The sequence below is a fragment of the Panthera leo genome, chromosome A2, assembly GCF_018350215.1.
Source record: "Panthera leo isolate Ple1 chromosome A2, P.leo_Ple1_pat1.1, whole genome shotgun sequence".
In the NCBI taxonomy this organism is placed as follows: Eukaryota; Metazoa; Chordata; class Mammalia; order Carnivora; family Felidae; genus Panthera; species Panthera leo.
Genome location: NC_056680.1, coordinates 26,632,670 through 26,657,272, shown reverse-complemented (window position 1 = coordinate 26,657,272; position 24,603 = coordinate 26,632,670). Strand labels below are relative to the sequence as shown.

Genomic DNA, 24,603 nt, shown 5'->3' with positions numbered 1-24,603 from the left:
TACCAAACTGTCTTCGAAAGTAGCTATACCATTCTGTATTCCCACCAACAGTGAATGAGAGTTCCTGTTGCTCCATATCCTCTCCAGCATTTGGTATGGTCAGTGTTCTGGATTCTGACCACTCTGACAGGTGGTAGGTAGTAGTATCGCATTGCTGTTTTAGTCTGCGTTTTGCTGAGGGCATATGATGTGGGCCATATTTTCATATGCTTATCTGCTATTTGTATATCTTCTTTAATGAGGTCTTTGTCAAGGTCTTTGGCTCATTTGTTAATCAGGTGTTTGTTTTCTTATTGTTGAGTTTTAAAAATTCCTTTTATATTATGGATAACAGTCCTTTATCAGATGAATCTTTTGAAAGTAATTTTTCCAGTCTGGGTCCTGTTTTCTCATTCTCTTGACAGTGTCTTTTGTAGAGCGGACTTAAAATTTTAATGAAGTCCAGCTTATCAAGTCTAAAAAGTACAAAGCCATCAAACGTTTCTTCTATGTTTTCTTCTAGGGGTCTTATATTCAGGAATGTTCTCCAGTTTGAGCTAATTTTTGTGAGGGGTGTAAGGTATGTGTCTGGATTTACCTTTTTGCATGTGATTATCCAGTTGTTAAAAAGACTATCTTTGCTCTGTTGTATTGTGTTTGCTTCTTTATCAAGACAAGTTGACTATATTTATGTGTCTTAAGTATAAGGAGTAACAAATTTTCACAAACTGAATATACCAAAATAACCATATTTTAAATATTATGAGAACATCTAACTAAAGAAATACTCCTCAGTCTTCCATATACATGTTCAAATATTATCAAAAACATTTGCTGACAAGGCTGTCTGGGTGGCTCAGTCAGTTAAGCACCCAACTTTGGCTCAGGTCATGATCTCATGGTTTGTGAGTTTGAGCCCCACATTGGGCTCATTGCTGTCAGTGCAGAGTCCCCTCTGAAAACTCTGTCCCCCTCTCTCTCTCTGCACCTCAGCACATGCGTGCATGCTCTCTCTCTCTCTCTCTCAAAAATAAATAAAAACATTTTAAAAATTTGCTGGCATTTTCAGAAATATGTAAACATTTTATCTCCTGAATTTCTTCTTTCACTTATCAATTTTAAGAAGTCAGACTCAAAGTAAGAAAATGAAATTATCTCATAATCTGAAAACTTGACACTGAACATATTCCTCATCCTACTTCTTTAGGAACCCCACTCAATTCCAGGTTGAGACCTGCTAATACACAAATGAAGTGACATAGTTTTATTTCACATTTCATGTCCTTTTTAAAGTCGCCTCAGACACTAATGATGATTCCAAGAGTGTGGACTCTGAGTTCTGTTCATAAGGAAGAACTATGATGGAGTGATGATCCTGAGGTTTCTTCTACATTCCTTGTAGCTGCAACAGAGACAGGGTTGGCCAAGCTTGGGACTAGGGTAGAGTGGAATGAAAGTTAGCTCAAGAGTAGCTGTTGAAACTCTCAAATTCTTCTTGAAGGGGTAGAGTCTTAAGATCTAGGGAAACCGAGAGGGATTTCCAAACTATCTTAATGATGCCCCAGTGTCAGAAAATATGACCTCAACTCACATACTTCCTCATACCCATAACCCTATACAAGTTGTTTATTCCACCCCAGACTAGATTAAGCAAAATGAGAATTGCTCACATTACTGAAAAATCCAAGGGTATATCTGACTTTATAGGCTTGGTTGGACCCAGGGGCACAAAACCATCCAAATCTGTCCCACAGTGGTCTCAAGTGACTTCTTAGAGGTCCTAAAGATACATCTTTCTTCATTCATGTCTAGTAGAAAAAAGACTTCTTGCCCCGCCCCCCCACCAGCATTCCCACCCAACCGAGTATTCACTGTGTCTCACTGGCTCCAATCTGATCACCTGACCTCTAAACAAATCATTTTAACCAGGAAATATGATATGCTAATTGACTCAGACCTAGGTACATGCTTAACCCAAGTGGCATTGAAACAACACTACCCCATGGGCTGAAAGAAAACTGGGGATATAGTTATCAGGAGAAGGCAAAAGAAGTACTGTGAAGCAACCTTCAAAGAACGTACTTTGACAACCTTCATCAGTAACTCTGTCAAGCACTAAGAATTAGAGAAGCTGACTGATCAACCAGTAACAACTTCCACACCAAACAACTAGCCCCACGTCAGTCTCACCCTCTTCTCACTAAGGCGGAAGTCTTTCTCAACACTGTCCAAAACACATCTTTAAGTAAAAGGAAGAAAAGGAAGCTTGAGTTGTTTGTAATGTTTTGGCTGGATAGATTAATTAATCTGTGAAATAAGAGCTGGACATGATTAATACATAAAGCACTAACCCCTGTGATTTCAAAAAGGGCACCCATGGAACTCAGAGCTCTGATCTTGAAAAAATTTGGTTGCTCACTGAAAAGCTTTCATTGTGGCATAAATAGAAATAAAAAGAGAACTCATACAGAGGTAAAGACTCAAGAAAAGTAATACAACACAGCACATCCAGTAACATTGTTTATATTAAGATAAATCTGCTGGCTAATGCTGCCTGAGCTAGGTGTGGAGGCCTAATGAGCTCAGGCAGCCACCCAAAAGGACCCACCCAGAGAACTCAACAATAGCTAGAGTAGCAAAAGCTCAGCAGGGATTTTCTTTAAAGGGTAAATAGAAAACGGTGGGGCCAGGGGCTAATCATATGGTTGCATAAAATGCTAGCTTTTCCTTAGCACATATTCAGAAAGCACTAAGCAAGTTTTCAACAATGCACACTGAATGTGCAGTGTTATAAATTAATGGGTAATCACAATAATATGCATATGCACAGTGATAGCATGTAATAGCAATGGGGTTAAATTTCCTTCACTGTGGAACTCTCTCTGAAATTCCTTATCTATTAGATCAGCAGAGACAGTATTCTTTTATTATATGTATTGAATGAATAGATGCAGGCATGCATGAAGTAAACTAACTAGTGATTGAACTTAGGAAGTTTTCACACGGGGTTAATTTTCTGTTACGAACTTATGTGTGCAAGAGTTGGAGTGTTTGTTCATTCTTACAAAATAGATTTTTCCCTATAAGCTAATTTCAGATTATGCTACCATGCCATTTTTTAGTATGGCTATAATGCCTCTATCAGAGCTATTCTAGTCTCTGCAGGGTCTTCGGACAAGTTAGAGGTATCTCTTAAGGAAAGATGCAGTTCCTTGGGCATGTGACTACTGAAAAGAGGGAGCCCTTGTATAAAGAAAAGGTGCCCCATGGAAGACTTGGGAAACTGGTGGGGAACTGGGCTGGATTTCTACCCTCACTACCTCATCTTTGTTTAAAGCGTAAGTGGCACAACTTTAACTCAGCCTAAAGCAGAATGATCATAAAGAAAGAAGTAAAAATCATACCTTTCTTGCTTTTCTGTTTTATAAAGTCATTTCTCTCAGGCCAGATTCTATTAATAAATTATATAATCAATAGTTGTAAAAAGTACCTAATAGAATGTATTTAAATGTTAAAAACTTCAAATTTCCCTCAAATTGTTTTCAACCTAATCCTTCCTATCAAATTTAATTTTTCCTGAAGGCCAGCTGAAATAAATTAAGAGCCATACACATACAATACATATTGTATATAGACATATATATGGTCACGAGGACTTTCTATTCTAATCTTACAGAAATTTTTCAAAGTAAAATGTTATTGTTACCTGGTGGTTATTTGTTTTACTTCTTCTTTTGCATCAGTGAAGGTTATTTTTCTTTCTTTCCCCTATGACTTTCCAATGGCTATTGTGATCAACTAAAGTCCCCCATTCTAATTCTAAGAGATGGGATACACTCAGAGCAAGGAAAACAGGGAAACAGTGATGGAAAATGGTAATGGAATCTATTTTATCCTGAAGCAATAAGAAAATGAATTCAATTTGCACAAAAGGATTCTGATTTGCAGCCAAAGGAGTAAAAAGGTCCTTCTGTTTACTTTTCATTAGGAAAGTATACATGCCACATTCTTTCCTGGCTGACTTCTAGCCATGAAATGAGTTTGCTCCCCCAGCTGTTAAGCTCTGCAAGCTGAGGCTAGTTCTGCATGTCTTTTTAATTTTATTTTAATTCCAGTAGAGTTAACATATAGTGTTATGCTAGCTTCAGGGGTACAATATAGTGATTCAAAATTCCTTACATCACCCAGTGCTCACTGCAAGTGCACTCCTTAATCCCCATCACCTATTTCACCCATCCCCTCGCCCACTTCCCTTCTGGTAACCATCCAGTTTGTTCTCAATAGTTAAGATTCTCTTTTTTGACTTCTCTTTCTTTTTTTGTTTTTTTCTAAGCTCACTTCTTTTGTTTCTTACATTCCATGTATGAGTGAAATCATGTGGTATTTGTCTTTCTCTGACTTATTTCACTTAGCATTATACCCTCTAGCTCCATTTGTTACCAATGGCAAGATTTCATTCTTTTTATGGCTAAATAATATTCCATTGTCTATATATACCACATCTTCTTAATCCATTCATCTGTCTATGGACACTGGGAGGGAGGGTTCCATAATTTGGCTATTATAAAAAATGCTGCAAATAAGCATAGGGGTGCATGTATCCCTCTGAATTAGTGTTTTTGTGGGTTTGGGGTAAATACCCAGTAGTGCAATTACTGAATCAGAGAGTAGTTCTATTTCAAACATTTAACTCTATACTGTTTTCCACAGTAGCTGCACATTCCCACCAACAGTGCAAAAATGTTCTTTTTTCTCCATATCCTTGCCAACACTTGTTTCTTGTTAGTTCTGCATGTTGAATTGGAAAGAAGTGGACTGAGCCAGTAAATCAGTTTTGAGTGTCAGTTTTTTAACATCTGACCTTATTCTTGGCAAACAACTGAGTGAGTTTCCTTAGTGGTAAGATGGGGGCCTGAGCTAAATAAGTGATTATACTAATTATAGCAGCTGTCATTTATTAAGAGCCTACTATATACCTAGCACTAGGGTGAGCATTTGCAATATCATTATCTCACCTAACTCCTAGAAGTCCAGTAAATTGAATGATTTTACAGGAGAGAATCTACAGCTTGGATATGTTAAATAACTTATCAGGGTCTTAGAGACATAGTATCAGAGTCAGGATAGGATCAGAGGTCTCACTTAAAAGCCCATTTGGCATATTTACAGACTGAGTGAAAAGCAATCTATGATGTGAAACTCAGACAAGAGCTACCTGCAGGCTTTCTTTTTGTTTGTTTGTTTGTTTGTTTGTTTGTTTGTTTTGAGAGAGAGAGAGAGCATGAGAGGGAGAGGGGCAGAGAGAGAGGGAGAGAGAGAATCCCATGCAGGCTCTGCACTGTCAGCACAGAGCCCGACACAGGGCTCGAACTCACGAACTGTGAGATCATGACCTGAGTTCAAGTCAAGAGTTGGAGGCTTAACCAACCAAGCCATCCAGGTGTGAAAAACAATCTATGATGTGAATCTCAGACAAGAGCTACCTGCAGGCTTTCTTTTTTTGACATACCTAAGTGTATTAACTCCAGAACCATAAAATGAGTTTCCAAACATGTTAGTGTAAAAGAAACATGACTGTTCTCTTACATGCTAATGGTGACAAATCCATTGCCTTGTCATATCATCATGCATTTACATGCCTAATAGTGCAGATACAGATTTCAGTTTATACAATTCACATTTTTTCTTAAAAAATGATATGATACAAAGAAAATGTGAAGCTAATTCCAAAAAATTTCACTCATATGTGGAATTTAAGAAACAAAAGGATTCTAGAAACATTTTTGAAAAATGGTATCATCATGAAACAACTCAGTAGTTTCTGAAGTGGCTACTCGTAAGTGGGAGATAGTCTTTAAGTGGGTAGGTGCACCCATGTTTGTTCAAATCTATCACATGACTTCAAAGACACATGGGTATATTGTGAATGCTTATTTATTCACTCATTCATTCAATAGAATATAGGGAGTACTTATTGTTCTGGGCACCAGACACACAACTGCAAGCAAGATGGAAACTGTCCCTATCTTCATGGAATATAGATAAAGAGCCAGATAATTAAAAGCAAATAAATATAAAAATAACTACAGACTGGAGTAGGTGCTATAAAGGAAACAGGATGCCCTTCTAAAGAAAAATAACTTGAGGAGGTAGTTCATCTTAGCTGAGGAAAGCCTGTTTTGAAAATTGAAGGATGAGAAGAAGCCAAACATGAAAAAACCAGGATGGCAAAGGCCTTGAGGCAGGAAAGTTTGTCAAGTTCTAAACACTCTGTGTGTTAGTGCAAAAAAAAACTATAGATAAATATCCACATCTAACATAACACTTAATCGTGAAACACTGAAAAATTTTCGCTGCATGATCAGGAGGAAGACAAGAATGTCAGCTCTCACCACTTTTATCCAACACATGTTCTTAGGCAAGAAAAAGGATAAAAGACATCCAGATTGAAAAGAAATAAATAAAACCATCTCTGTTTGCAGATGACATGATCATGTACATAGAAAATCCTAAGGTGTCCACAAAAAGACTTAGAGCTAATAAATGGATACAGGAAAGTTGCAAGATATAAGATCAATATACAAAAACCAGTTTCTTTCTACCCACTTGCAATGAACAATTTGAAAATTAATTAATAAAATTAATAAAACATTCATTTACAAAGCATCAAAAGAAAATATTTAGGAATAAATTTACCAAACAAGTCTAAAACTTACACACTAAAATCTACAAAATATCATCAAAAGTAATTAAAGAAGATCTAAATAAATGAAAAGACATCCCATATTAGAATATATTATTGAAGATGTAGTATTATTAAAATGGAAATAGGGGCACGTGGGTGGCTCAGTCGGTTGAGCGTCCAACTTCAGTTCAGGTCATGATTTTGCGGTCCATGAGTTTGAGCCCTGCATCTGGCTCTGTGCTGACAGCGCAGAGCCTGGAGCCTTCCTCAGATTCTGTGTCTCCCTCTCTCTCTGTCTCTCCCCACTCGTGCTCTATCTCTGTCTCAAAAATAAACTTAAAAAAATTTTTTTAAATAAAATAAAATGGAAATATACCCCAGAGTGATGAACAAATTCAAGACAATTCCTATTAAAATATTAGATGCCTTTTTTGCAGAAATTGACAAGTTGATCTTATAATTTATATGGAAATGCAAGAAAATTAGAATATCCAAAACAATCTTTAAAAAAAGAACAAAGTAGGATGATGCATACCTTCTCAATTTCAAAACTTACTACAAAGCCACAGTAATCCAGAGTGTGGTACTGATATAAAAATAGACTTATAGATTAATAGAACAGATTTGAGAGCCCAGCAATAAACCATATATCTATGATCAACTGATTTTTGACTATGGTGCCAAGACCACCAAATAGGGAAAGAATAGCCTTTTCAACAATGGTGCTGGGATAACTGGATTACCACATGCAAAAGAGTGAAGTTGGGTCCCTTCCTCATACTATATACAAATATTAACTAAATACGGATCAAAGACCTAATTGTAAGAGCTTAAAAACGAAACTCTTAGAAGAAAACATAGGTTTAAATGTTCATGATCTTGGGTTGAGCAATGGTTTCTTAGATATGAGACCAAAGACACAAGCCACAAAAGAAAAAAATAAATTGGTTTTCATCAAAATTATGAACATTTGTTATTCAAAGGACATTATCAAGAAAGGAAAAATACAATCCATTGAATGGGGAAAAATGTTTGTAAATCATTCATCTGATAAGAAACTTCTATCTAGAATATATAAATAACTCTCACCATTCATTAAGGAAAAATGAATCATCCACAGCTGGTAGGAATATAAAATGGCACAGTTGCTTTGGAAAACAATCTGGCAGTTCCTCAAGATTACAGTAGTCCCCCCACTTGTCCACAGTTTTGCTTCCCACAGTTCCACTTATCTATGGTCAGCTGCAGTCCAGAAACAGATGATCCTCCTGACAAAGCATCAGAAGGTCAACAGTAGCCTAATGTTACATCACAATGCTTATGTCATTCACCTCACTTCATCTTACCACATAGGCATTTATCATCTCTCATCATCACAAGAAGAAAGGTGAGAACAGTACAAGATATTCTGAGAGAGTGACCAGTCACATAGCTTTTATTACAGTATGTTGTTATATTTGTTCTATTCTATTATTAGTTATTGTTAATCCCTTACTGTGCCTAATTTATAAATTACGCTTTATCACAGATAAGTATGTAAAGGAAAAAACATACTTTATATAAAGTTCACCACTATCTGTGGTTTCAGGCATCCGCTAGAAGTCTTGGAACATATCCATGCCCCATGGACAAGGGAGGACTACTGCAACCATAGAGTTACTATATGACCCAGCAATCCTACTCCTAGGTATATATCGAAGGTAAATAAAAACATATGCCCACTTAAACCTTGTACATGAATGTTCATAGCAGCACTATTCACAATAGACAAAAAATGGAGACAATTCAAATATCCATCAACTGATGAATGAATACATAACATGTGATACATCTACACAATGGAGCATTATCCTATAATAAAAAAAAATGTAGTACTGATACACACTACAACATGGATGCACCTTGAAAACATCTTAAGTGAAAGAAGTCAGTCATAAAAATCATTGTTTGATGTCACTTAATAAAATATCCACAATAGGCAAAACTTGAGAGAAAGTTGATTAGTATTGCCTAGGGCTAAGAGTGTTGGCGGTAAATTGAGGATAACTGCTATGGGGTACTGGGTTTTCTTCTGGAGTGACAAAAATGTTCTAAAATTGATTGTCATGAAGGTTGTACAATTCTCTGGCTATATTAAAAACTATTGAATTTACAACTTAGGAGGGTTAATTGTGTGGCATGTAAATTATAATTCTATATTCCTGTAAACAGAAAAAATGCTGAGAGAATAAAAGAGACTAAGGATAGAGATGAAATTGAAGATGTAGGCACATGTGACAGCTTGGAGGGCTTTGTTGGACATTTTATGGAACTAGGATTATATACTAAGGGCAGAGGGAAGCCACAGAGGGATTTTAAGGAGAAGAATTACATATATGATTGACAGTTTCAAAAGTTCATTCTGGCTGCCTGGAGGGGGCGCAAAAGTGGAAGCAGGGACAGCAGGAGAAGGCTATGGCAGCAGCCCAGGTACAACATGATAGTTACTTGAATTAGGAAATGTTACAAAAAAGCTGGGGAGAAATGGATTTAAGAGATGTTTTGGAGATAGAACATTTATATATATAATATATACAAATATATATGTGTATGTGCATACATATATATATATCTGTGTATGTACATATAATATATATACTATATGTAATAGTATACATAAATATATACATTATTTATATAATGTGTGTACATATGACAAACATACATTATATCTATATATGCATAAAACATTTATATATAATATATACACACTATTAAATATTACATATGATATAAATTATACATAAAAGAATTTAAATAAAACCAAAAATTTAAAGGTGAGTGTTGAAAATACTGTTTTTGTTTAAAATTACAACGTTTTATATTTAACTAGGAACTTGTAATGGACTAGATAATTTTCTGGAAGTCTCAATTCATTTAATTCTATTATTTTAATAAAGGCAATTTCTATAAAGAATAGCTATATTACTAAAATTTTATCCAGCTTTTAAAATTTGAGATGGAATTAAAATTACACAGATATAAAAAGTATTTGTTAAACTATGAGTCTTAATTTGTTACTTCTTACTGTATATCATAGATGCTCATAGAATTTCAAGATTTGAAGGAATCTCAAAGTCATGTGTTTAATTCAATGGTCCTATCACCCAATGATTACATTTTTTTCTACAACATTCTTGACAAGCAGTCAGCCAGATCTGATATCCTATCAATGCTGAATATTTATTAACAAAGAGATAATGGAATTTTTACATCTCTGAAGATTCACTTTGGACATTAACATTTTTAGCGGATGCTTTAAAGCATAAACATTTTTTTAAGCTTATTTATTTATTCTGAGAGAGTGCAAGAGGGGCAGAGAGAGGAGAGAAAGTCCCAAGCAGGTTCCACACTGTCAATGTGGGGCTCAAACTCACAAACTGTGAGATCATGACCTGAGCCAAAATTAAGAGTCTGACACTTACTTAACCAACTGAGCCACCCACACTCCCCAAAACATAAACATTTTGAAACCATACCTATAGGACAATACTATAAAGAAATTATTGTTTAAATAAATTATACCTTTACAAATAATTTTGTGTTAACAAATGTTCATTTTTTTCTTTACATGTAAAAAAAGTAAACTGTTTCAATGAAGTCAGTATCAGCTTCTTCTCCATTAGATAAACTGATTATCCATGGAAAGTTTATATATGGTTATAAGCAAAATTTTACTACTGAGTTTATACCAAAATGAATGAATCAGATATCTAGCAACTACAGCAACAGCAAATTTATCTGGCAAAGTTGAGGAATGAATTATGCCATGCAAACGAATTTTACAAATAAACTCCTGTTGTAATCAATTCATGGAGATTTTTTATCTTAAACCATTTCACTGAAATCTCTCTAAATCTGCCTAAGGTGTTATGAACTTCAGTATCATAGCAAATAGGTGAACTTAATTTAAAAGTAGTTGAAATAGCTGGGGCACCTGGGTGGCTCAGTCAGTTAAGCGTCTGACTTCCGCGCAGGTCATGATCTCCTGGTTTGTGAGTTTGAGCCCCACGTTTGACTCTGCTGACAACTCAGAACCTGGAGCCTGCTTCAGATTCCATCTCCCTCCCTCTCTGGCCCTCCCCCATGCACGCTTTATCTCTCTCTGTCTCTCAAAAATGAATAACTGTTAAAAAAATTTTAAGTAGTTGATGAATTAGGACCATTATTTTTCAAATTTCATATAATGATGCTAGTGAAGTGAATAAATGTTGGCTTGCCCACCCACTAAATGTTTCCCTTGACAACAAGCCTGGTGGACTTTATTGCCACACTAGGTACACTGTAGAAGTGATCTCGTTTCCTTTTTAAAAACCTTAGGGAAAAAACTTTTGTGCCCAGTTATTTCAAAAATCTTCATCCTGTTTTACTCCTTAAGCATAGTCAGTCCCCTCAGGTTCATTGCAAAAATATCCTATCTATAAAAAGGACATCTTGCTTGCACTGGGGGTTCTCCCTTGAATCACACAAGGCTTTTAGTTGCAAGCAACGGAGACCAACTTTAGCCAATTAATGAGAAGCAGGTCATTAAAGAGATTTGTGGAAGCTCACAGAACTGCTAGGACAGTGACTAGGACCAGGAGGACTAGACTTAAGACTAAGATTCTAGCATAAAGGACCACTCTGCGAAACTGAAAGAATGAAAGACTGCCACTGCCACTGCTGCCCTACCAATGTCATTCCCATACTCCGATATTCTCATACTTTCCTGGCAGAGCAGGGTTTTTTATATTTTGATATCACAGTATCAAGCATACGGTAAATATTCAACACATGTTTATTCATTCAACCATTCTGTATTGGACACCTATTGCATTTCTTGAACTAAAATATCCTTATGTATATGAGGTGATTCTACATATTTTCTCAATATATATATACTACATGTTTAAGCACAAAGTACTATATTGACACAAATGGTGTAGAGCTCTCATGTTCCTTATGAACAAAAGAACTGAATTTGACACCAAGTAACCCAGCCTGAGATCAGTGTACATCTGGATTGCATGCCTTAGCTATAGTTTAAAATTAATTGCCTCAGGGAGTAGGAAAAAAATTACAATGTGGATTACTGTAAGGCCCACTTTAAACTAGTAAGGTAATTATTGTTAAGTACCCTATACCTGGTATGCATGAGATGTTGAACTCAGACTGAAAGAGTTGGTGCATAGCTATGTTTTATGCTTAGTTAATGCTAAACTCAGTTAACTGTTCTGGGTAAAAATGAATGTACACATGTTGATATTCATTTCTTTTCACTTTGAACTTGAGCTGTTTATTTAAAAGTATTATTATTTTACAAACAATGAAGGCTTATAATCTTCATACATATAAATGACTCAGATCCAAATCAGATTCCTAAATGGACTCAGGTATGAGCCACCTGGAGGCCTGTCTAGAGAATGAATACCTAAGTGAGAAACCTAGAAACAAGAGCTCAGTCAGATCAAATTAGCTGCTGCTACAGCGGAATAAAAGGCAAATCATTATTCTGTCTCCATTAATGCTCTTGTCCTCTGCCTACGGCTTTCTGGTCAAATTCCTGACCTTGCTATAAAATTTAGGAGAACACTTTTTTTGTTCCCTCAGATTCTAGTATGTCTCAGCACAGCAATGCCTGGTTCATCATGCTTTCAGACTCAAGTGAAACAAAACTATTAGGTTGAATAACATGAAACTAATGTTTTTGTAGATCCAAAATGGCCAATTATCAGTAATTTCATATGGCTCAATCTAGCATTTACACTTCAGATCCACAGGACTTGATCACTGCTAGTATTTCATAAAGTTCTAATTATCATGCTTGACACTGTGTCATAGAAGTGTACTTTCAATAATTGAAAAATTAAGGCCAGGAAAGTTAAAGTACCTGGTTAGGTTAAAGTAAGACAAGAACTCAAGTCTTTGACAGCCCTTTCCATGAACTTTCCATGCTATGATCTTTATGGCAAAATTCATAACACTTTGGTTTCACCAACATTATGTTATTTAAATTTTGAATAACTTGTCAACATTTTTTGAAAAATAATTGACAAAATATTATATTAGCTTCAGGTGTATAACATACTGATTTGATATTTATATATATTACAAAATAGTCATCACAAGTCTAGTTACCATCTGTCACCATAGAAAGTTGTTACAATATTATTGACTATAATCCCTAGGCTGTATAGTACATCCCCACATCTTATTTATACTATAGCTGGAAGATGGTACCTCTTAATCTCATTCACCTATTTTGTCCACCTCCCTCATCCCATCCCCTCTGGCAGTCATCACACATACACACAAACACACAAACACACACCGTATATTCTTTATCCATTCATCTATCAATGGACATTTAAGTTGCTTCCATTTCATGGCTATTGGAAATAATGCTGCAATAAACATAGGGATGTGTATATTTTTTTGGACTGGTGTTTTCACTTTCACTGGATAAATACCTACAAGTGGAACTGCTGGGTCATATGTTGGTTTTATTTTTAATTTTTTGAGGAAATTCCATACTGATTTACATAGTGGCTGCTCCAACTTATATTCCCACCAACAGTGAACGAGGGTTCCCTTTTTTCTACATCTTCATCAACACTTGTTCTTTCTTCTCTTTTGCAAACTAGCCATTCTGATAGTTGTTAAGTGATAACTCATGGTGGTTTTAATTTGCATTTCCCTGATGGCTAACTGTGTTGAGCCCCTTTTCATGTGTCTGTTGGCCCTCTATGTCTTCTGTGAAGAATGCCTATTTAATTCTTCTGCCCATTTTTAAATAAGATATCTTTAAATTGAGTTTTAAGAGTTCTTTATATATTGTGGATGTTAACCCCTATCAGATAGATCGTTTTTGGATATCTTCCCGCATTCACTAAGTTGCCTTTTCATTTTGTTGATGGTTTCCTTCGATATGCAAAAGCATTTTTAGTTTGATGTAACTCTGTTTATATTTGCTTTTGTTGTCTTTGGTCACAGATCCAAAATAATGTCACTAAGACCCATCTCAAAGAACTACTGCCTATGTTTTCTTGTAGGAGTTTTATGATTTTAGGTTTTATAGTTAAGTCTTCAATCCATTTTGGTTTATTTTTGTATATGGTAAAAAAAAAATGGTCCAGTTTCATTCTTTTGCATGTAGCTTCCCAGTTTTCCCAACACCACATGGAAATCTTTATCTACCCTTCAATTCTGAATGATAACCTTGCTGGGTAGACTATCCTTGACTGTAAGTTTTTTCTTTTCAGCACTTTGAATATACCATGCCACTCCCTTTTGGCCTGCAAAGTTTCTCCTGAAAAATCAGCTGACAGTTTCACAGTGGTTCCCTCACAGGTAACTTTTCTCTGGTTGCTTTTCTCTTGCTGTTTTGAAGAGTCCTTATCTTTAATTTTTGACATTTTCATTGTAATGTGTCTTGGTATGGATCTCTATGAGTTCTTGTTTGAGACTGTGTTAATTCTGGGACTGGATATCCGTTTCCAGATTAGGGAAGTTTTCAGCTATTATTTCTTCAAATAAGTTTCCTCCTGCCCCTTTGTCTCTCTCTTCTCCTTCCAGGACCCCTATTAGTGTGACCGATGTTGTCCCAGAGGTCATTTAAACTATCCTCGTTGTTAAAAAAGCCTTTCTTTTTGCAGTTCAGTTTGGGTGCTTTCCACTAGCCTCTTTTCCAGTTCACTGAAAAATAAATCTGCTATTTATTCCCTGTACTGTATATTTCATTTCTGTTTTTTATTCTTCACTTCTGATTGATACTTTCTTATATTTTCTATCTCTGTTATAGTTCTGTGTTCATACATTCTCCCAAGTTTGGTAAGCATATTTATGATCATTACTTTTAACTTATTATTGGGTAGATTACTCTTCTATTTCATTTAGTTCTTTTTCTGAGATTTTGTCTTGTTCTCTCATTTGGAACATATTCCTCAGTCTCATTTTGCCTACTTTCTGTGCTTGTTTCTGTTTTAGGTAGTTTTCCCAGTCTTTTATATTTTTTAGTTTTCCCAGTGTTGAAGGAGTGATCTTATGTAGGTGATGTCCTGTGGGGCCCAGAAACACAATCACTACTGGCTATCAGAGTCAGGCACTTCAGGGCTGTTCCCTGTGTGGGCTGTGTTCACCCTCCTGTTGTGGCAGAGCTGTAACTGCTGTGGGCATGTTGGTGTGTAGGGCTGGCTTTCACTGAGTCTGCTGTGAGTCTTGGCCATGACTGCCACGGATGTGCTGGTGGGCAGGGTTACTGTTCTGTCAGCTGCAAGGCCTGACAAGACATATGGTTGGGCAGGTTCTCAGTGGGGCACATTCCCTGACATAGTAGTCTAGAGGGTTGATTCAAAATGGTGTTCAACAGCACTGGGATCAGCACAGCAGAATGAGCTGGCAAATGTGGCTGCCACTAGTGTCTCAGTTCCCAGAGGCCCAGCTGCCAGCCTGTTGGCATGCCAAGATTAATAAGTGGGTTTCCTTTACCACTGGTCTTTGGTTTTTTTAATCTGGTGTTTTTGTGCTGGTTTCTAAGTTGAGTGAGTCTGTATACTGCACCTTTACGAGTGGGTTTTCTTATCTGTATAGTTCTATAGTTTTCCTGGGCATACTCTCTGTTGCTTTTCTTTTTTTTTTTAAGTTTATTTATTTACTTGGAGAGTGAGAGAGAGAGAATATCCCATGCAGCCTCCATACTGTCAGTGCAGAGCCCAAAGTAGGGCTCTATCTCATGAACTGTGAGATCATGACCTGAGCCAAAACCAAGAATCAGATGTTTAACTGACTGAGCCACCCAGGCGCCCCTCTCTGTTGCTTCTCAAAGCCAGATGTTTTAGGAGTTTATTTCTCTTGTGCAGGATCTAAGGGTTGGAGTGCCTGATATGGAGCTCAAATCTAACTCAGGGAAAAGTGTGTCCTTTTGATATCCCTCCAGACCACAGAGCGCCATGCCTGGGGTGTGGTTTTTTCCCTTAGTGAGACCATGTCTCTGCCTCTCTTGCCCATCTTGGTGCTGTCCCTTGTGTAGACTCTGTTTATCCAGTTTTCAGGCCTCCTTTGGTGATAATTGTCTCAAACGTAGTTGTGGGTGGTGTATCCAGGGGAGCAGGTGAGCTCAGGATCTTCCTACGCTTCTGTCTTGAACCCACGCTCCCCAGCCGATATATTTAAAATGTGAGATATCACCTCAAAAGCTGGATTGTCAGTTTCTCTCTAAAAATGGAGACATTTTGGGGAGCCTGGGTGGCTCAATTGGTTTAGCATTCAACTCTTGATTTCGTCTCAATCCACGATCTCACCATTAGTGAGATTGAGCCCTATGTCAGGCTCTGTGCAGACAGCATGGAACCTACTTGGGGTTTCTCTCTCTCTCTCTCTCTCTCTCTCTCTCTCTCTCTCTCCCCCTCTCTCTTTGCCTCTCCCTCCCCCAAATAAATTAATAACCCTTACAAAAAGGAAATTAAAGATTTAAATGACATCTCTATGCAGTAACCCCCAGATACATGTGTCCAATCATATGATCTGTCTTTTGAGCTCCGGATTAAATATATAACTGCCTACTTGATATTCTACTGGGCTGATGAATAGGATCACAAATTCAACCTTTTCAAAATAGGAAAAACTTGTATTTTCCTTACCAAATTTGTTTCTCCTCCAATCTTCCCCATCTTAGTAAATGAAACCACCATCCTCCCAGTTCTTGGCATCAAATACTTAAAAGTCCTCTTTGATTTATATTATCTCCTCATCCCTTTAACCCATTAAGAAGTATTATTAACTCTAACTTTTAAAGAAAAATATCAAATCTACTCATCTTTTTCCATCTTTATTGCTATTATCATGGTCCAAGATACTACCTTCTCTTTTCCTGACTGTTGCAAAAGGCTTTCGTCTTTTTGCTTTAACTTTGCATTCAATCTCCCTCTCCATTCCAGTTTCCATTGAGCAGCCTAACTGACCTATCTGAAATATAAATCAGATTATGTTACTGCCATGCTTAAAAACTTTACAGTGCCTTTCTGTTGCAATTAGACCAAAATGCATACTATTTATTATGACCTATGAAATACGACTCCCGCATCATCACATTCCAACTACATTGGCTTCTATATTCTCAGAAACAGTCCAGGAACAATTACCCCTAGAGGTCTTTTATAGTCTTGTGACCTAAAATGCTCTTTTCACAGATCCTCACGTGATTGGGTGTTTGTTCTTATCATTCAGATCTTAGCTCACCTACTACCTCCCCAGAGGAGACTACCTATAGAACAGTCTACATCAAGTTCCTTGACTACTCTTTCTTGTATGATATCCTATCTTGTGAAATTACTGTTTCTTTGTTTATTTTTTTTCTTTCCTCATGTGGAGTTAACTGGTATAATCCCAGCATCTAGCCTAGCACTAGGTAAGAATAAGTACTTAATAGATATTTGCTGAATCAATGCGTAGGTCCATGAATGAGTAAATAAGACCAACTATATCTCAGAGGAACTAAATAGGAATATTAAGTATTATAAATTATTTAATAAACCATCCAAATTAATATTCTCTCCAGAAGTACAATGCTTTGTTTTTAAAATGATTATCTCCATAAGCTACTTTAGATTAAAATATTTCAATTCAGAAATTCAGAGAAAACACAAATCTTCACTGTCAAACAGTATCTGGGTCCTGGAAAGTAACTTTAGAGAAAATTTAGAAAAAAAGATTATCTCCATAAGCTACTTTAGATTAAAATATTTCAATTCAGAAATTCAGAGAAAACACAAATCTTCACTGTCAAACAGTATCTGGGTCCTGGAAAGTAACTTTAGAGAAAATTTAGAGGAGACAACAACTACATGAAACTATATGAATTATAAAGTAATTGACAAAATGAAGACCTAAAAAGACTTAGAAAATGGTAGCACTTAGTGGAACTTTTGGAGTATTTTGGTAGTTTTTGTTTGTTTGTTTGTTTTGCTGTGACTTTCATTTTTCAAGATCTTCAGACAGCATCAGACTCTGTGCATATGTGTGGTTCCTAAATGACAGAGGTTCCATGGTCACCATTGAATCTGACTACCAAAGACAGAAATGAAAGCACCAAAAGAGAAATTATTTTAAATCATTTTGGTTTCATCTCACTGTTGTGATCCTTTTAAATTGGCAGCAAAACCCAAGATCCCTTTCATTTTTAATTGTTCTGTCCTCATCCCCTTGCTGTGTTTTGGCACATTACCATGTGATTATTAACAAAAAAAAAAAAAACAAGACAACTTTACCACTATATATATATATAATCTCACAAAATTCACCCTTTTCAAGTGATTTTTGGCAAATTTACTGAGTGGTGCAATCTTCACCATTAATAATTTTTAGAACAACTGGATCCCCCCAATAAGATCCCTCAAACCCATTTATGCTAAATCCAGATTCCTACTCCTAGACACAGGAAATCACTAATCTACTTTCTATCTCTATGAATTTGCTTTCCCTAGACATATCCTATAAATAGGATCATACAATATGTGTTCACAATCACACAATATGTGTTCCCTTCACTTTGCATTCTTTCTGAAGTTTATCTATAATGTAGACTGTGTAAGTAGTACGTTATTTTTATTGCTGAATAATTTCAATTACATGGATATAATATAGTGAATGGACAATTGAGTTGTTTCCAGTTCTTGGCTATTATAAATAATGCTATTATGAACATTCACATGCAAGTTTTGGTGTGGGCTTATGTTTTCATTTCTCTTCAGTAGATACCCAGGAGCTGATCTGCTGGTTTATCTGGTAGTTTTAACTTTTTGAAAAACTTTCAAACTATTTTCAAAAGTGGCTACAAAATTTTACATGCCCACCAGCAATGTATAAGTGTTCCCATTTCTCTACATCCTCACAAACATTTGTTTTCTTAGTTATTATAGCCAGTGTAGTGGGTGTGAAATAGTGTCTCATTGTGGTTTTAATTTCCATTTCCCTAATAACTAATGCTATTGAGCATCTTTTCACATGTTCAATAGTCATTTCTATATATTTTTTGGTAAAATGTCTTTCATATCTTTAACTCATTTTTTTTTTATTGAGCTGTTTGTATTATTATTGAGTTTTAAGGGTTCTTGGAAGGTGCAAGACCTTTATCAGATATGTGTTTCCTAGGTCTATTATTTTTTCATTTTCTTTTTTTTTAAGTTTATTTATTATTTATTTTGAGAGAGGGCATGAGCGGGGGTTGGGAGGCAGAGAGAGAGAAGGAGAGAGAGAATCCCAAGCAGGCTCCACATTCAGTGCAGAACCAGATGTGGGCTCAATCCCACAGCCATCAGATCATGATCAGAGCCAAAATCAAGAGCTGGTTGCTTGCTTAACTGACTGAACCAACTAGGTGTCCCAATTTTTTCATTTTCTTAATGGTGACTTTTGAAATGCAAAAGTTTTGGATTTTGATGTTCAATGTATTAATTTATTTCTTTTATAGGCTGTGCAAAGAAATAGCTAAGAACTCCTTGCCTAACCCAAGGTCTCAAAGATTTCCTACTATGTTTTATTCTAAAAGTTTTATTGTTTTAGCTTACATTTAAGACTATTATTTTTATGTATGGTGTGAAATGAGAGTATAAGTTCATGTCTTTGCATGTAGGTATCCAATTGTCCCAAATTCATTTGTTGAAAAGATTATACTTTCCCCGATGAATGTCCTCAGCATATTTCTCAAAAACCAATTGGCTATGAATATACACATTTATTTCTGGACTCTCAATTGTGCTCCATTCATCTATATGTTTACCCTTATGTCAGTGCCACACTGTCCTGATAACTATATTTATAGTAAGTTCTGAAATTGAAAAGTGACAGTCCTCCAATTTTCAAAACGGTTTTGGCTATTGTAGATGTTTTGCATTTCCTATAAATTTTAGAATCTGCTTGTCAACTTATACAAAAAGGCACCAAAAATTCTGACAGGGATTACATTGAATCTATGCTCAAGTAGTGGAAAATTTTCACCTTAAACATATTGAACCTTCCAATCTATGAATACGGAATGTCTTTCCATTGATTTAGATCTTCTTTGTTCTCAATAAAGTTTTTAAATTTTCAGTGTAATAGTCTTGTATTTCTTTTATTAAACTTATTCCAAAAGTATTTAATTCTTTTTGTTGATATATTGAATAGAATAATATTTTCCATTTTCTGATTTATCGTTGTATAGAAATACAATTGAATTTTTTTTCAGCTGGCACACATAGCTTTGAATCTTTTGTTTTATAGGTATATAATTCACACACCATAAAAACTATCCTTTTAAAATGTATAATCCAAAGGTTTCAGTATATTCATAGAGTTGCACAATCATCATCACTATCTAATTCCAGAATACTTTCATCACCCCCAAAAGAAACACTGTGCCCATTAGCAGACATTCCTCATTTCCCCTTATCCTCAGCCTCTGGCAATCACTAATATTTGTCTCTATATACTTGTCTATTTAATATAAATGGAATCATACAATATGTGGTCTTTTGTGTCTGGCTTCTTTCACTTAGCATGTTTTTAAAGTTCATCCATGTTGTAGTATATATCCATATCGCATGGTTTCCACTTTTTGAGTATTATAAATAATACTACTATGAACCTTCACATACAAGTTTTTGTGTAGATATATACTCTCATTTCTCTTGGGAATATACCTATAAGTAGAAAATCTAGGTCATATGGTAACTCTACATTTAATCTCTAGAGGAACTGCCAAACTGTTTTTCAAAGTAGCTGCACCATTTTACATTTCTGTCATCTGTGTATGAGGATTGCAATTTCTCCACATCCTCACCAACATTTTTCTTTTTTAAATTACAGCCATTTTAGTAGGTGTGAACTGGTATATCATCATGGGTTTAATTTTTATCCAGTGGCTAAGGATGTTGAACATCTTTTCATATGCATATTAGTTTTTACATATCTTATTTGGAGAAATGTTTATTCAGAGCCTTTGCTCACTTTTAAATTGGGTTATGTGTCTTTATTATTGATTAGCAACCGCGTTTTATAATCTGGATACAAGTCTTTTATCATATAAATATTTTATAAATATTTTCTCCCAGTCTTTCAATTTTTCATTTTCTTGAGTATGTCCTTTTAAGCAGTTTTTTTTTTTTTTCAATTTGATGATCTAATTATCTTTTGTGTGTGTGTGGCTTGTACTTTTGGTGATGTATCTAACCAATCATTTCTTAGTCCAAGGTCCTGATGATTGATACATATGATTTCTTCTAAAAGTTTTATGGTTTTAACCATTACATTTAGGTCTTTGACCCACTGTGAGTTAATTTTTGAATATGGGGTGAAAGAGAAATATAATTTTATTCTTTAGCATGTGGATATCCAGTAGCCCCAGAGCCATATGCTCCAAAGATTATTGTTTCCCTATTGAATGATCTTTGCATCATTAGAACCAATATCATGAGTCTTAAATAATAAAACATCAAGTTATGATGCCATAATGGTAATAGTATATCCATTTGTTTCTGGTAGTTAAAGTTTTTAAGTTGTCTTTTCATATTTAAAATAATACTTGAAAAGAATTTCAGAGGCAGTTTCCATTTTAGAGTATCTTAAGAATCAGTCTGATGCAGTTGTAGTCCAACTTGAAGAAACTGCTTTGTCAGTATTCTATTTATTTCAGACAACTATGATACTAGATTTTTATAAATTGTAATGTTTTCTGCTGCATGTAAGAGAAACATCAATCACACTGGCTTAAATAAAAATATATTTCATTGTCCCTGAAAAGGAATCACATCCATGCTTTATAGAGAAACTATCATAATATCCTGAATTTTGAGTCTGATAGTACAATTGGATGAGACTATTGAGTTGTCTACCTTGGATACAGAATGAGTATATTTTACATGCAAAAGGGAAGGAAATGAATATTTGTGACCAAGAAGGTCGAGTATGGTGAATTATATTTTATTATTGTTCAAAATATTTGGCGCTTCTTCATGACATCATGCTTTGCATATGATTTCCTTAGACCGATAAAATGGGAGAAGCCAGATATGCCACTTCCAAGCAGAAGCTTCAAGAGCCATTGTATGATTCCAATACATTCTGCATTTTCTTTTACCATGAGACTGGCAATGTTCCAGGTAGAGGCTGCTCTCTCAGCATAGGTTCCAGAATGAAGACAACATCAAACTGAGTTACAGCTGACCAATACAAGATGAGTTAAAAGACCAGGAAACAAACTTTGTTGTTTTAAGCTTCTGAGATTTGGGGATTATTTTGTTATGGCAGCATAGCCTCCGTTAATGAAAATGATGACTATTTTACAATTATTTCAGAACTTTTGATTTTTTAAGTACGTCTAAGGAGGCCATAATATACAAAGGAAAACTTGTTTTCTTACACTTAATTTCAAGTTCTAAAAAATTATTTTAAAATACTTGTTTTAAAAGGCCTGGGGGGTGCTTGGGTGGCTCAGTGGGTTAACTGTTTGACTTTTGATTTTGGCTCAGGTCATGATCTCATGGTTGTGAGATAGAGCCCCACAATGGGCTCCACACTGGGTGTAGAGCCTACTTAAGATTCTCTCTTCCTCTCCCCCTGCCCCTCCTTCACTCACTTGCTCTCGCACACACACATGCACATGTGCACAGGTGCATGTGCACGCTCTCTTAAAAACAAAAAACAAACAACAACAACAACAACAACAACAAAAACTGGGGTGCCTGGATGGCTCAGTCTGTTGAGCATCCAACTTCAGCTCAGGTCATGATCTCATGATTCATGAGTTCAAGCCCCATGTCAGGCTCTGTGCTGACAGCTCACAGCCTGCAGCCTGCTTTGGATTCTGTGTTTCCCTCTCTCTCTCAGCCCCTCCCCTGCTCGTGCTCTGTCTCTCTCTCTCTCAAAATAAATAAGCATTAAAAAAATTTTAATAAAAAAATAAAATAAATTTAAAAAGAGAGAGAGAGGGAGAGACAAGGCCTGATACAACCTTTATCTGCCAATCTAAATCCACATAAATTTGTATCATCTTTCCTACTTAAAAAATTTATAAGGCTCTAAATCTGAATAAATGATGCTATTATCTCAAAATTAAACTAGAAAACTTGAAGTTTCCAATACACTTAGAGAGTTAAAATTTGTATTATAACACACAAGACTTTTATACTATACTTATTCATATTTACATAAGTGTTCTCAAATTAAAATGATTTGTTACAAACAAAGAGCCAAAATGCACCCAGGGGGTTTCCTACATGGTTACATGGAAATGATTCTTAATTTCATACATTGAATATTTTTTATACACCATGAATCTTCTAAATTAGAGCCATTCAGTTTTCAGCATGTTGCAGCTAAGTTCAACTATTGGAAATAAAAAGAGGAGATGAGTTACCTATAGCAGTCTACATTTTGATTGAAGATGGCAACACAAGGAAGTGGTTTGTTTGAGCAGTAACAGCATATTTATTGGTATATTCCAACCTGAAATAAAATTAAAATGTGTAAATTTCATATTTTATTATATTAACATTATTTATGACAGTACATATTAAAATTTTCACCTAAGATTATATGTTATAGTTTTAAAGAAAATCATAATTCCAACAGTGATTCTACTATTTATAAACAGGATTGCTTTCTGGCAAACTACAGAACAATTTCCTAAACAAGTAAATAAACAGAAAACAAAGCTGCTAAAGTCCCTTTGCAGAATTATATTTTTCTATTTAGCATTTATATTTTAGCTTAAAGGAATTAGAAGTAATATTGTGAAAAATATAAGGATTGGAAAAATCCCAAACAAGCCAACCAAGGAGATAAACAAATGGGACAAAGAAGTGGGGAGAGAAAACTAAAAAGCTAAAACAATTCAATAAGTATTAAGTAACTTAATTCTAATTCCATATCAGGAGCGTGCCAGATTCCCTAAGCAATATTACACAAAGATTAAATTTTTGTTCTGTAGAAATGAGTCCTATTTTCAATAGAACCATTTTATTATCTAAATATAGCTCTAATTAATTTAAATTTAGCTAAGTGCATTATCCATGATTACCCATTCAAAAGATTATCTTTAGCAACCTGTCAGGCCAACAGAGAAAGCATAGGATTGGGGAAAGACCAAAGATAGCAGCGAAGGATGTTACCGGTGCTGTGCATTTCCTCCCATGCACCCCCGAAAATACAGCATGGTATCACTCAAACTTCTTCAGATCTGGATGATAGAATATCTCTTAAATAATGCTGCTTTGTAATTTTAGATATACAAAATAAAGCCAATTGATGACAGCAGTAGTCAAAATAGACTATGATTTTGTTTTGAATAAATATATTTCAATACTTTGCATATTATGTGTAAATGGTATATCTTTTTACAGTCTCAGCCCCATGCTTATATTCACATTTACAAATTTCATCCATTCTACAAGAGATTTCACATCCTCCAGGAAAAACTAATTTGTATTAGTTTTTGGTATTTTTCAGAACAGAATTTTTCAGAATTTTACCTGTAACAGTATAGGTAGCTTAGCATGGGCTTACCCTTCACTGTATTACTTTGAGCAAGTTGTTTATCCTCTCCACCCCCACACTGTGTATTTGTAAAATAGGGATTAAATCAAAATTACCTCTTAGGATGGTTGTGAGAATTATCAGAAAGAATACACGCAAAGTACTTAGAACAGGGCTTGACACACATTAAGTTCTCAGTTAATTTTAGCTTCTTTTGATTACAGAGAAGAGCAGAGGTAAACTGCCTTGTTGACAGTTATACTCCATATCTAACACAGTGTCTGGCACTTAGTAGCTCTCAACTATCTACTTCTGAATGAATAAATAACTTGTCCTTGAGAAATACTTCTAACTACACAGAAGGAAATGCAGCGAAGGAGTTTTCATGGTCAAAGTGAGCAGTAAGTTTTAAA

General features: G+C 35.4%; 1 long non-coding RNA gene across 1 annotated transcript in view; it reads right to left on the bottom strand.

The window, feature by feature from the left end:
- LOC122214510 overlaps positions 1-24,603 on the bottom strand; it is a 195,007-nt gene that overhangs the window by 152,387 nt on the left and 18,017 nt on the right. The window contains exon 2 of the long non-coding RNA XR_006199913.1: positions 23,073-23,161. This is a non-coding gene — a long non-coding RNA (uncharacterized LOC122214510). The remainder of the gene's footprint in view (positions 1-23,072; positions 23,162-24,603) is intronic.